Source organism: Globicephala melas, chromosome 6 (genome assembly GCF_963455315.2).
Source record: "Globicephala melas chromosome 6, mGloMel1.2, whole genome shotgun sequence".
In the NCBI taxonomy this organism is placed as follows: domain Eukaryota; kingdom Metazoa; phylum Chordata; class Mammalia; order Artiodactyla; family Delphinidae; genus Globicephala; species Globicephala melas.
The window spans coordinates 21,509,492-21,525,127 of NC_083319.1; the positions used below are offsets into that span (position 1 = coordinate 21,509,492).

The 15,636-nt window shown below is 40.6% G+C and overlaps 1 protein-coding gene across 6 annotated transcripts in view; it reads right to left on the reverse strand.

Moving 5' to 3' along the window:
* The window catches only part of KIAA1958 (KIAA1958 ortholog), a 187,614-nt gene that overhangs the window by 110,362 nt on the left and 61,616 nt on the right, over positions 1–15,636 (reverse strand). Inside the window, exon 1 of one of the 6 annotated variants that reach the window (XM_060300615.1) lies at positions 8,155–8,256. The exons of the other annotated variants lie outside the window; for them this stretch is intronic. The gene's annotated coding sequence lies outside the window, so the exon portion shown is untranslated. Of the gene's footprint in view, positions 1–8,154; positions 8,257–15,636 lie in introns of those variants that run through there. 6 annotated transcript variants of the gene reach the window in all.

Here is a 15,636-nt window from a genome sequence, read left to right on the forward strand (position 1 = left end):
TTCTCCTGGACTTCACTCATCTGCTTTTTCCCTTAGCTGGTTTTAATCTATATTCTTCCACTGTAACAAACTGTAACTGTGAGTATAATAGCTTTCTAAGTACTGTGAGTCCTTCTAGGAAGTCATCAACCCTGGGAGTGGTATTGAGGACCCCCAATACAAAGCCCCAGTCAAGTCCACTCACTAGCTACTATAAAATTTTCATCCCTACTTTAAGTGGGTTCACTTTAAATGTCCTTTCAGTGCCAGTTATCCTCAGCTAACAAGGACCTCCATAACATAGCTTCATCAACGATCCTTAGTAGATGGGTAACCAAGAGTTCTGACTTGCTAGAATGGATGTTCTCAGCCACAGTGCTTTACCATGGGTATCTACTGATAAACTGAGACTTGTTACTAGTTATAAAACACCAGAGTACATAAACTGTTTACCTGTTAGTGGATTGACATTAGTGTGTATTTAGGGTTTGCCTACAGTAAAATCACTCTCTGTTAGAGGCTCCAAAGAGCCAAAGAGAAGACACTGCAATTTTCTCAACATGGCGTTTTGTGGCCTCTGGATCTGGACTCTACCAGTGAGGCTGACTGCTCAAGATTAATTCCTTCCCATTCAAAACCTGAGCTCCAACCATATTAATTCATTCTAGTTCTCCAATCTATGGTATCTTAACTCCAGATCTTTACAAATACTGTCTTTTTTTGGGGGGTGGTGGTGGTGGTAGCTAAACATCATCGTACTCAATCTCTGCAACTTGATTTAGAACAAGGTTTTTCACCCCTCAGCAACACTGACATTTGGGCAGGATAATTCTTTGTGTGGGGACTGTTCTGTGCATAGGATATTTTACAGCATCCTTGGCCTCTACCCACTAGAAGCCAGTAACTGCCCCCCCCCAACTCAAGTTGTGACAACCAAAAATGTCTCCAGATATTGTCAAATGCTTTCTTCTACACCACTTCCATTTGAGAACCACTGATTTAGAGTCATTTCTTCAACCCCTCCCCATCAAAGGCTCTGTAGTTGCCACTTCATTTGTCCCCCTGGGACTTGATGTTACTATGCTTAAATGTCCACCTCTATTAGAGTGTTAATAGAGGAGGTTTCATTAATCCACCTTGAGCATGGTTTTATTAATCATTACACTCAGCTCTGAGCCCCATGCCAGGCACATAATGAGGCCTCAACAAATACTTGTGGACTAACTAAATGGATAGGATTAGGATATGCAGAACGTGGGAATTACAGGGAGGAAACAATGTTGAGTAAATGCAAGAAGGTGGGAAATTCAGGGTGTACAAAGAACAGCAAACATCTTCATTTGCTTGAGAATGTAGTAGATTAAGGAAAGTAGCAGGACAAGTTAAGAAAAATAAATTGAAATGACATGAAGAGTTACAAAGGCCAAAAAAGAGCCTGAACCTTACTGGGAAGGAGAAATCAGAGGACTGAAACAGATGATATTTACTACACTCCCTTCCACATAAACCATTCATGAGTTTATATATTATGAAGCATGTGTTTATATATCATCCTAGCAAAAATGAGGCAGCACATCCTCTAGTGTTTCTTTGGTCAACTACTGTTCCTTACAGCAGTCCTCTGCATGTTGAAAGCCAAAGTCTGGAAATGTATAAGTTGTAGATTTTGGCACAGACTTAAGGAAATCTATCATTTCCACAAACCTCGACTCCCTGGAGTGATAGAGTAGATTACAAACATCCAACTTTTAGTGTGCTGAACTGGGATTCAACACCTGTGGGCTGCATGTCCCTTCACCAATCTTGATTCATTTATTTATTTATTCAACACCAATAACTCAATGTCTATTCTCTTCCAAGCACTGTGCTCTGTGCCAGAGATGCAGCATTAAATAAGACAGCTGTTATCCCTACTCCCACTGAGTTTAAAGTCTAGCAAGAAATGCCTACAATTAAACAAGCAATTACAAAACAGTATGTCCATTATAGTGAGGAAGTAGAACTTAGGGTTCTTCATCAGTAAAATAAAGGGGCTGAATAGTGGTCTCTCAGGATCCTCTCTCGGATCTGACATTTACTTCAAGCCTAACAATATGTAAAAATTTAAAAATTTTTCAAGTGGCTAGACATTTTCCTCCATTTTATAGTAAAGAAGACTCCAGACATGAAAAGGGCTAAGAAACAAATCTAATATACTGTGAAACTGTGAGAAGCAGAATTTTAGTGCACAAAGATTGGGTACACAGAAGAAAAGAGGACATCTTCATTAAGACAACAGAGACAAGGGTGCACATCTACCTCCTTTACCTAATTAATGGCAAGACAGCAAAACAAACATCATAGAGAATGTAAATACTGTAGGAAAATCTATGTTCCAATGACTTGATAGTTCAGCTAAAATCTCTTATAAATATTATAAGTATTTCCATGACAGATACTTCATATATTTATTCCTTAAAAATATAAAGATTAAGCATCTTCTATGTACAATAAATTTTGCTAGATGCTATTATACCACAGTAAGCATAAATCAGACATGAATACGGCCCTTAAGAAGCTTGCTGTTTAGCAGTAAAGTTAATGAAGGAGTTAAGCATTTTACAGAATTCTTTATACAAACCTCTGAAACTTAGTATCACATTCAGAACATCAATATAAACAAGGTGATCACAAGATCTGGCCCACTCAGCATCTATTTACATTTAATGGTTAATTTTTTGCTCGGATATGTACGTGAAGTAGATGGTTATTTCTGAGTACCCATTGAATGTAAAGGGATTTAAATAATATCTGGGCTTTTTTCCCCCAAAAGATGTGCCTATAATGTGTGTTTTTTATAAATGGGTTGAAAATTTTGGGTTGTTACTAACAGGACGCGTCTGGATGAGCAATGTTCAAGCTGTCCAGAGCTTCAATCTGCTTAAGGTGGACAAAAGCCATGAAGAATGCTTGATTGATAAAATCTCAGGCAAACTGTGTGAAGCCTCAGAATTCCTTTCTGAACTACCAAATTACAAAGATGAAGTAAGAAACTACAAAGCAAGTCATGCGATTTCCCAGTTTCCCTCCACTTTGAGTTAAGCTCTATTGCTTTACAGACGGTAACTGGATCAAACTCCCCAGCCCCAAAATATGACCAAATCATCAAAAGAAAATAGTAAACTTTAGAGCATCATCAGCTCCAAGTTTGAAAAGATGTTAAATTATCCTATAGCAAAAGAAAGAGATGTGTCTCCCAGATACACCCTAGATGTATTTGCAATCTAATATAAGTGGCACCCACTTGTTGATGTTGCTGTGAATGTCAAATGAGAAGGTATGGTAAGCACCTATTATTTAGTTATCTGGCACTTGACTAAGAAGAAAAGATCCAGATCCCTTAGTGGTCTTGAAAGCCCATTCTAAACTGACCCCATTCCAACTTTTCCATTCCATATCTAAACTAAAATCCAGTAATAAATATTAGATGACAGCCCTTTTAGTTGTATTCATATTTATTTTGTATTTTGTTGCTAAAGCTTCCTTTTAACCAGTATATTTGTCTCAAAACACAGATGTGTTGCTTAATATCTATTAGTATTTAATATACAATAACTAATACTCCTTTCATCAAAAAAGACTTTGAGCATGAGTTATGTGTCCACAAAAAGCACAAGAATATTAATGGTAGTATTTGTGCATCTTACTATATATAAATTATACCTTAATTTTTTTTTTTTTTGCAGTATGCGGGGCTCTCACTGGTGTGGCCTCTTCCATTGCGGAGCACAGGTTCCGGACGCGCAGGCTCAGCAGCCTTGGCTCACGGGCCTAGCCGCTCCGCGGCATGTGGGATCTTCCCGGACCGGGGCACAAACCCGTGTCCCCTGCATCGGCAGGCGGACTCTCAACCACTGCGCCACCAGGGAAGCCCTACCTTAATTTTTAAAAAGGACTCAAGGTGCAGGGGCAGTGAACGGAGTTTGGTTTCAAACGTAGGAAGTCTAACCCTATACCACCCTTTATTACTAAACTACACAGTCTCATGAATGTGAGCCCAAGGAGAATGAAGAGAACTTGAAACAACAGTGTCTGGCTACTGCCTGGCATAGCAGTCATACTTACTTCTAACAGGTGCCATCATTTCTTTAGTATCGTTAATCAGTCTACTCTGAGTACTCAGATAGCCTAAGCTGTTTTCAGTATCCTCTCTTTCTTGTCTTGGTTTCCCCAGAGTACATTTTGTAATAAATAATGATTCAACTCATGTTGAGAGAGAGGGCTCTAAATTAATTTGTCAAAAACTATTCAATAGAAGCCTATTCATAAACAGACCAATTCACTAAATGTAACAAGTTTATACTTTCATTCTTTGAAGATTCCAGTAAAATTTTATTTGCTTCATAGCAGTATTTTAAGAACTATTTAATTTGTAAAAAGCAAAGGGCTATAGAGTGGTTTAATTTTCCTATAAATATATTCTTCACAAATATATTCAGTAAATGTGAATATATTCTTTATAATGATTATATTCATGAATATACCCTCCTCATGAATATATTCATGAATATATTCTTCTTTGCCCTATTGGGAAAATGTTTTAATGCAGGTTAAAATTAATGAATACCAATATATTCATGAACATTTTCATAAGTTTATATTCATATTCAGGAGCTATGTTCTTGACCATATTGGGGCATTTTTGAACCTGGCTTAAAATTTAATGAATATCAATATACTCATTATGACTATATTCATATTTTTTAAAATAAATTTATTTATTTTATTTATTTTTATTTTTGGCTGTGCTGGGTCTTCGTTGCTGCGTGCAGGCTTTCTCTAGTTGTGGCGAGCGGGGACTGCTCTTTGCTGTGGTGCTCAGGCTTCTCATTGCGGTGGCTTTTCTTGTTGCAGAGCACAGGCTCTAGGCATGCGGGCTTCAGTAGTTGGGGCATGTGGGCTCAGTAGTTGTGGCTTGCAGGCTCTAGAGTGCAGGCTCAGTAGTTGCGGCACATGGGCTTAGTTGCTCTGCAGCATGTGGGATCTTCCCGGACCAGGGCTCGAACCCGTGCCCCTTGCATTGGCAGGTGGATTCTCAACCACTGTGCCACCAGGGAAGCCCCAAGACTATATTCATATTTTCATCAGTATATATTCATATTAATGGCCTGTACTCTTTACCATAATGTGAAATTTTGAGCTCAGTTTAAAATTTAATGAATATCAATAGATTTGTTAAGAATATATTCATAAGAATATAATTATATTCATTGTATATATTCAAGAAGAGTATATTCAAGAGGCATATATTCAAGAGTATATATTCAAGAGGCAACTAATCTATCCAATAATTTTAACCTTTGACAAAATGAACATCCCTTAAAACAGTGCTAAGAATGTATTTGTTTTTATTGGTGAACTGGCATGCTTTCTTCTAGAAGGGCTTTTATCTCTAAGCATACATTGGCCCTAGGATTTACCCAGTGAAACCTATTTGGTCATGTACCAGTGTTGTCCCAGTATTTCTCAGATCTCTCTGTTTTTCTTTTATTCTAACACATTGATTTGGAACATATTCAGGACATTTTGCCTGAATATAAGAACTTCTAGCAGACCCATCAGCTGATTATTACTCTCTGTCTTCAGTAATCATTTCTGTTCTACTTTTTAGAATTGTTTTTCATCAGATTTATTTTCCATTTAATTCTCTGATTTGATTGCTCTGTTTTACCTATTTTAATGTTAGAAGAAAACTTCCTTAACCTAATAAATAGTATTTATCAAAAAACATAAAACCTTAAAACTGGAACAAGAGATGAGCCTGCCATCAAAAATTACAAATAAGCAGTCTATTCATGATTATTATTCAAACTGTTCTAAATGTGCTACCTAGCTCTGTCATACAAGGACACAATGAGAAGATGCCTACGAATGAGGAAGAGCGATCTCATCAGACTTCGAATCTGCCAGTACCTTGACCATGGACTTCAGAGCCTCCAGAACTAGCGCCCAAAACTTAATGCTTTTTTATGATTAAAAATATTCTGGAGAGCAGCCAAGATGGCGGAGCTGAAGGACCCTAAGCTCACCTCCTCTCATGAGCACAATCTGTAGAACCATCATTAAAAAAGACTGAAAACGGGACTTCCCTGGTGGTCCAGTGGTTAAGACTCTGGGCTCCCACTGCAGGGGGCACGGGTTCAATCCCTGGTCAGGGAACTAAGATCCCACAAGTCGCGTGGCACAGCCAAAAAAAAAAAGACTGAAACCTACCAGAAAAGATCCTCTACAACTAAAGACATAAAGACGAAACCACTGGTAGGAGGGGCGGACTCATGATAAAATCAAATCTCATACCCCCTTGGTGGGCGACCCAGAAACTGGAGAATAATTATATTACAGAGGTTTTCCCGCAAGAGTGAGAGTTCTGAGTCCCACTGTCAGGCCTCCCAACCCCAGGGGGTCCAGCACCCAGGAAGAGGAGCCCCCAGAGCATTTGGCTCTGAAGGCCAGTGGGGCTTGACTGCAGGAGCTCCACAGGATTGGGGGAACTAGAGACTTCATTCTTAAAGGGCACACACAAAATCTCACATGCACAGGGACCAAGGGCAAAAGCAGTAATCTGATAGGAGCCTAGGCCAGACCTACCTGCTGGTCTTAGAGGGTCTCCTAGGGGGTCATCTGTGGCCCACCCTGGGGACTTCGACACTGGCAGCAGATATACTGGGGAGCATTCATCTGTGTGAGCTCCCTTGGAGGCCGACATTTTGGCACCAAGACTGGCCCCACCCAACAGCCTGTAGGCTCCAATGTTGGAACGCCTCAGGCCAAACAACAAACTTGGTGGGGACACAGCCCCATCCATCAGTAGACAGGCTGCCTAAAGACTTCCTGAGCCCACAGCTGCCTCTAGACATGCCCCTAGACATGGCCTTGCTCACCAGAGGACCAAGACCCAGCTCCACCCACCAGGGGCCAGATACCAGAAGCAAAAACTACATTCCCACAGCGAGCAGACCGAGCCTGCAAATGCAGGCCAGACACTACCCTAGGACCAGCTGGCCCCTGGTCCTCGGGTGATGAGAAGGGAGCGTGCATTGCTGGGATGCACAGTATGTCTCCTACAGAGGGCCACTTCTCCAAGGTTGAGAAACATAACCAACCTACCACATACATAAAATATAGATAGCTGTTCAGACAAAATGAGGTGACAGAGGAGTATGTTTCAGACAAAGGAACAAGATAAAACCCCAGAAGAAGAACTAAGTGACATGGAGATAGACAATCTACCCAAGAAAGAGTTCAGAGTAATGATCGTAAAGATGATCAAAAAACTTGGGAGAAGAGGGGCTTCCCTGGTGGGCCAGTGGCTAAGACTCTGCCCTCCCAATGCAGGGGACCCGGATTCGTTCCCTCGTCAGGGAACTAGATCCCACATGCCAAAACTAAGAGTTCGCATGCCTCAACTAAAGATGCTTCATGCCGCAACTAAAGATCCCACATGCCCAAAAGATCCCACATGCCGCAAGGAAGATCTCGCATGTGGCAATGAAGGTTCCACATGCTGCAACTAAGACCCAGTGCAGCCAAATAAATATTAAAAAGAGAAGAATGGATACACAGAGCAAGAAATTAGAAGTTTTTAAAAAATGTGCTACCCTATGCAATGAGGCAAGATAATAGACAAAAATACAAAGAATAAAAAAACCATCATTATTTCCAAATAAAATGTCTGTCTACCTAGAAAATGAATTTTTAAAATGGATTAGTAAACAGAGAATTTCAAATTCCAAATAGCTTAAAATTTTAATTTAAACAAAACCAAAAGGACTAGAAAAAATAATTTTATAATTTTGGAATGCTTAACGCATTTACACTTTAATTAAATTTAAATTATTTAACTGTGGTTTTAAATTTTAATATGTAAATATTTCAATAATGTTATCATAGAAAACATTCTAATAGCACTTTTCTTAAATTTTTATTATTATCAAATATAGATAAAAGTTGGGACTTCCCTGGTGGGCCAGTGGTTAAGACTCTGTGCTTCCACTGTGGGGGGGACGTGGGTTCAACCCCTGGTTGGGGAACTAGGATGCCACATGCTGCGTGGCGTGGCAAAACAAAAACAAACAAAACTAAAACTAAAAAACCCCAACACTTGAGAACCCGTGTTTCATTCTGTGTAAATTATACCTTAATTAAAAAACTCAGGGGCTTCCCTGGTGGCGCAGTGGTTGGGAGTCCGCCTGCCGATGCAGGGGACACAGGTTTGTTCCCCGGTCCAGGAAGATCCCACATGCCACGAAGCGGCTGGACCCATGAGCCATGGCCACTGAGCCTGCGCGTCCGGAGCCTGTGCTCTGCAACGGGAGAGGCCACAGCAGTGAGATGCCCGCGTATCGCAAAAAAAAAAAAAAAAGAATTCAGGCACTCAAAAATAATTTTTAAAAAATAGGTAAAAGTTGATAGACTAGTAAAATGATCACTCGTATAACCCTCACATAGAATCAACTATTGTTAATATAATAAAACATTATAATGTAAATTTTAAGTATTTTGGTTTTTTTCTAATACCTGATCATAGTAAAATATTCAGATAGTATACAGCAAAAGCTAAAACATGGACAGACCTTGAAAACAGTATCTTAAGTGAAATAAATCATATAAAAAGGACTACAGTCCGGGAAGATGGCGGAAGAGTAAGACGCGGAGATCACCTTCCTCACCACAGATACACCAGAAAAACATCCACACGTGGAACAACTACAGAACACCTACTGAACGCTGGCAGAAGACCTCAGACCTCCCAAAAGGCAAGAAACCCCCCACATACCTGGGTAGGGCAAAAGAAAAAAGAAAAAACAGAGACAAAAGAATAGGGACGGGACCTGCACCAGTGGGAGGGAGCTGTGAAGGAGGAAAGGTTTCCACACACTAGGAAGCCCCTTCACGGGCAAAGACTGCGGGTGGCGGAGGGGGAAAGCTTCGGCGCCGTGGAGGAGAGCGCAGCAACAGGGTTGCGGAAGGCAAAGTGGAGAGATTACCGCACAGAGGATCAGGGCCGACCAGCACTCACCAGCCCGAGAGGCTTGTCTGCTCATTCGCCAGGGTGGGCGGGGCTGGGAGTTGAGGCTCCGGCTTCGGTCAGGGCACCGGGAGAAGACTGGGGTTGGCGGCGTAAACACAGCCTGCAGGGGGTTAGTGCGTCACGGCTAGCCGAGAGGGAGTCCCGTGAAAAGTCTGGACCTGCTGAAGAGGCAAGAGACTCTTTCTTCCCTCTTTGATTCCTGGTGCGCGAGGAGAGGGGATTAAGAGCGCTGCTTAAAGGAGCTGCAGAGATGGGCCTGAGCCGTGGCTAAAAGCGCGGACCCCAGAGACCGGCATGAGACGCTAAGGCTGCTGCTACCGCCACCAAGAAGCCTGTGTTCGAGCACAGGTCACTATCCACACCCCCCTCCAGGGAGCCTGTAAAGCCCGCCACTGCCAGGGTCCCGGGATCCAGGGACAACTCCCCCGGGAGAACGCACGGTGTGCCTCAGGCTGGTGCAACCGTCACGCTGGCCTCTGCTGCCGCAGACTCAACCCACACTCTGTAACCCTCCCTCCCCCCCGGCCTGAGTGAGCCAGAGCCCCCGAATAAGCAGCTCTTTAACCCCGTTCTGTCTGAGCAAAGAACAGAGGCCCTCCAGCGACCTACACGCGGAGGCGATGCCAAATCCAAAGCTGAGCCCCCGGGAGCTGTGCGAACAAAGAAGAGAAAGGGAAATCTCTCCCAGCAGCCTCAGAGGCAGCGGATTAAAGCTCCACAATCAACTTGATGTACCCTGCATCTGTGGAATACCTGAATAGACAACGAATCATCCCAAATTAAGGAGGTAGACTTTGAGAGCAAGATTTATGATTTTTTTCCCCTTTTCCTCTTTTTGTGTGTGTGTATATGTGTACGCTGCTGTGTGAGATTTTGTCTGTATAGCTTTGCTTCCACCATTTGTCCTAGGGTTCTATCCGTCCAGTTTTCTGAAATTTTTTTTCTTTTTTCTCTCTTAATAATTATTTTTTTATTTTAATAACTTTATATTTTATCTTACTTTATTTTAATCTTCTTTCCCTCCCTCCCTCCCTCCCTCCATCCATCCCTCCCAATTTTTCTTTCTACATTTTCTCCCTTTTATTCTGAGCCGTGCGGACGAAAGGCTCTTGGTGCTGCAGCCAGGAGTCAGTGCTGTGCCTCTGAGGTGGGAGAGCCAACTTCAGGACACTGGTCCACAAGACACCTCCCACCTCCACATAATATCAAACGGTGAAAATCTCCCAGAGATCTCCATCACAACACCAGCACCCAGCTTCACTCAACGACCAGCAAGCTACAGTGCTGGACACCCTATGCCAAACAACTAGCAAGACAGGAACACAACCCCACCCATTAGCAGAGAGGCTGCCTAAAATCATAGTAAGTCCACAGACACCCCAAAACACACCACCAGACGTGGACCTGCCCACCAGAAAGACAAGATCCAGCCTCATCTACCAGAACACAGGCACTAGTCCCCTCCAACAGGAAGCCTACACAACCCACTGAACCAACCTTAGCCACTGGGGACAGACACCTAAAACAACGGGAACTATGAACATGCAGCCTGCAAAAAGGAGACCCCAAACACAGTAAGATAAGCAAAATGAGAAGACAGAGAAACACACAGCAGATGAAGGAGCAAGATAAAAACCCACCAGACCTAACAAATGAAGAGGAAATAGGCAGTCTACCTGAAAAAGAATTCAGAATAATGATAGTAAAGATGATCCAAAATCTTGGAAATAGAATAGACAAAATACAAGAAACATTTAACAAGGATCTAGAAGAACTAAACATGAAACAAGCAACAATGAACAACACAATAAATGAAATTAAAAATACTCTAGATGGGATCAATAGCAGAATAACTGAGGCAGAAGAACGAATAAGTGACCTGGAAGATAAAATAGTGGAAATAACTACTGCAGAGCAGAATAAAGAAAAAGAATGAAAAGAACTGAGGACAGTCTCAGAGACCTCTGGGACAACAATAAACGCACCAACATTTGAATTATACGGGTTCCAGAAGAAGAAGAGAAAAAGAAAGGGACTGAGAAAATATTTGAAGAGATTATAGTTGAAAACTTCCCTAATATGGGAAAGGAAACAGTTAATCAAGTCCAGGAAGCACAGAGAGTCCCATACAGGATAAATCCAAGGAGAAATACGCCAAGACACATATTAATCAAACTGTCAAAAATTAAATACAAAGAAAACATATTAAAAGCAGCAAGGGGAAAACGGACAAATAACACACAAGGGAATCCCCATAAGGTGAACAGCTGATCTTTCAGCAGAAACTCTGCAAGCTAGAAGGGACTGGCAGGACATATTTAAAGTGATGAAAGAGAAAAACCTGCAACCAAGATTACTCTACCCAGCAAGGATCTCATTCAGATTTGATGGAGAAATTAAAACCGTTACAGACAAGCAAAAGCTGAGAGAGTTCAGCACCACCAAACCAGCTTTGCAACAACTGCTAAAGGAACTTCTCTAGGCAAGAAACACAAGAGAAGGTAAAGACCTACAATAGCGAAACCAAAACAATTAAGAAAATGGAAATAGGAACATACATATCGATAATTACCTTAAATATAAATGGACTAAATACTCCCACCAAGAGACACAGATTGGCTGAATGGATTCAAAAACAAGGCCCATATATTTGCTGTCTACAAGAGACCCACTTCAGACCTAGAGACACATACAGACTAAAGTGAGGGGATGGAAAAAGATATTTCATGCAAATGGAAACCTAAAGAAAGCTGGAGTAGCAATTCTCATATCAGACAAAATAGACTTTAAAATAAAGACTATTAGAAGAGACAAAGAAGGACGTTACATAATGATCAAGGGATCGATCCAAGAAGAAGATATAACAATTGTAAATATTTATGTACCCAACATAGGAGCACCTCAATGCAGAAGGCAAATACTAACAGCCATAAAAGTGGAAATGGACAGTAATACATTCATGGTAGGGGACTTTAACACCCCACTTTCACCAATGGACAGTTCATCCAAAATGAAAATAAATAAGGAAACACAAGCTTTAAATGATACATTAAACAAGATAGACTTAACTGATACTTATAGGACATTCCATCCAAAAACAACAGAATACACATCTTTCTCAATTGCTCATGGAACATTCTCCAGGATAGATCATATCTTGGGTCACAAATCAAGCCTTGGTAAATTTAAGAAAATTGAAATTGTATCAAGTATCTTTTCCGACCACAACGCTATGAGACTAGATATCAATTACAGGAAAAGATCTGTAAAAAATACAAACACATGGAGGCTAAATAATACACTACTTAATAACAAAGTGATCACTGAAGAAATCAAAGAGGAAATCAAAAAATACCTAGAAACAAATGACAATGGAGACATGACAACCCAAAATCTATGGGATGCAGCAAAAACAGTTCTAAGAGGGAAGTTTATAGCAATACAATCCTACCTCAAGAAACAGGAAACATCTCGAATAAACAACCTAACCTTGCACCTAAAGCGATTAGAGAAAGAAGAACAAAAAAACCGCAAAGTTAGCAAAAGGAAAGAAATCATAAAGATCAGATTGGAAATAAATGAAAAAGAAATGAAGGAAACGATAGCAAAGATCAATAAAACTAAAAGCTGGTTCTTTGAGAAGATAAATAAAATTGATAAACCATTAGCCACACTCATCAAGAAAAAACGGGAGAAGACTCAAATCAATAGAATTAGAAATGAAAAAGGAGAAGTAACAACTGACACTGCAGAAATACAAAAGATCATGAGAGATTACTACAAGCAACTCTATGCCAATTAAATGGACAATCTGGAAGAAATGGACAAATTCTTAGATGCACAACCTGCCAAGACTGAATCAGGAAGAAATAGAAAATATGAACAGACCAACCACAGGCACTGAAATTGAGACTGGGATTAAAAATCTTCCAACAAACAAAAGCTCAGGACCAGATGGCTTCACAGGTGAATTCTATCAAACATTTAGAGAAGAGCTAACACTTATCCTTCTCAAACTCTTCCAAAATATAGCAGAGGGAGGAACACTCCCAAACTCATTCTACAAAGCCACCATCACCCTGATACCAAAACCAGACAAGGATATTACAAAGAAAGAAAACTACAGGCCAATATCACTGATGAACATAGATGCAAAAATCCTCAGCAGAATACTAGCAAACAGAATCCAACAGCACATTAAAAGGATCATACACCATGATCAAGTGGGGTTTATTCCAGGAATGCAAGGATTCTTCAATATACGCAAATCAATCAACGTGATACACCGTATTAACAAATTGAAGGAGAAAAACCATATGATCATCTCAATAGATGCAGAGAAAGCTTTCGACAAAATGCAACACCCATTTAAGATAAAAACCCTGCAGAAAGCAGTCAGAGAGGGAACTTTCCTCAACATAATAAAGGCCATATATGACAAAACCACAGCCAACATCGTCCTCAATGGTGAAAAAATGAAAGCATTTCCACTAAGACCAGGAACAAGACAAGGTTGCCCACTCTCACCACTCTTATTCAACATAGTTTTGGAAGTTTTAGCCACAGCAATCACAGAAGAAAGGGAAATAAAAGGAATCCAAATCGGAAAAGAAGAAGTAAAGCTGTCACTGTTTGCAGATGATGTGATACTATACATAAAGAATCCTAAAAATGCTACCAGAAAACTACTAGAGCTAATCAATGAATTTGGTAAAGTAGCAGAATACAAAATTAATGCACAGAAATCTCTGGCATTCCTATACACTAATGATGAAAAATCCGAAAGCGAAATCAAGAGAACACTCCCATTTACCATTGCAACAAAAAGAATAAAATATCTAGGAATAAACCTACCTAAGGAGACAAAAGACCTGTATGCAGAAAATTATAAGACACTGATGAAAGAAATTAAAGATGATACAAATAGATGGAGAGATATACCATGTTCTTGGATTGGAAGAATCAACATTGTGAAAATGACTCTACTACCCAAAGCAATCTACAGATTCAATGCAATCCCTATCAAACTACCACTGGCATTTTTCACAGAACTAGAACAAAAGATTTCACAATTTGTATAGAAACACAAAAGACCCCGAATAGCCAAAGCAATCTTGAGAAAGAAAAACGGAGCTGGAGGAATCAGGCTCCTGGACTTCAGACTATACTACAAAGCTAGAGTAATCAAGACAGTATGGTACTGGCACAAAAACAGAAAGATAAATCAATGGAACAGGATAGAAAGCCCAGAGATAAACTGACGCACATATGGTCACCTTATCTTTGATGAAGTAGGTAGGAATGTACAGTGGAGAAAGGACAGCCTCTTCAATAAGTGGTGCTGGGAAAACTGGACAGCTACATGTAAAAGTATGAGATTAGATCATCCCTAACACCATACACAAAAATAAGCTCAAGATGGATTAAAGACCTAAATGTAAGGCCAGAAACTATCAAACTCTTAGAGGAAAACATAGGCAGAACACTCTATGACATAAATCACAGCAAGATCCTTTTTGACCCACCTCCTAGAGAAATGGAAATAAAAACAAAAATAAACAAATGGGAGCTAATGAAACTGCAAAGCTTTTGCACAGCAAAGGAAACGATAAACAAGACCAAAAGACAACCCTCAGAATGGGAGAAAATATTTGCAGATGAAGCAACTGACAAAGGATTAATCTCCAAAATTTATAAGCAGCTCATGCAGCTCAATAACAAAAAACAAGCAACCCAATCCAAAAATGGGCAGAAGACCTAAATAGACATTTCTCCAAAGAAGATATACAGACTGCCAACAAACACATGAAAGAATGCTCAACATCATTAATCATTAGATTAATCAATATCATTAATCATTAGATTAATCATTAATCAAAACTACAATGAGATCTCATCTCACAACAGTCAGAATGGCCATCATCAAAAAATGTAGAAACAATAAATGCTGGACAGGGTGTGGAGAAAAGGGAACCCTCTTGCACTGTTGGTGGGAATGTAAATTGATACAGTCTTTGTGGAGAACAGTACGGAGGTTCCTTACAAAACTAAAAATAGAACTACCATATGACCCAGCAATCCCACTACTGGGCGTATACCCTGAGAAAACCATAATTCAAAAAGAGTCATGTTCCAAAATGTTCATTGCAGCTCTATTTACAATAGCCAGGAGGTGGAAACAACCTAAGTGCGCATCATCGGATGAATGGATAAAGAAGATATGGCACATATATACAATGGAATATTACTCAGCCATAAAAAGAAACGAAATTGAGCTATTTGTAATGAGATGGATGGACCTAGAGTCTGTCATACAGGGAGGGGTAAGTCAGAAAGAGAAAGACAAATACCGCATGCTAACTCATATATATGGAATTTAAGAAGAAAAAAATGTCATGAAGAACCTAGGGGTGGGCTTCCCTGGTGGCGCAGTGGTTGAAAGTCCTCCTGCTGATGCAGGGTACGTGGGTTCATGCCCCGGTTTGGAAAGGTCCCACATGCCGCGGAGCGGCTGGGCCCGTGAGCCATGGCCGCTGAGCCTGCGCGTCCGGAGCCTGTGCTCCGCAACGGGAGAGGCCACAACAGTG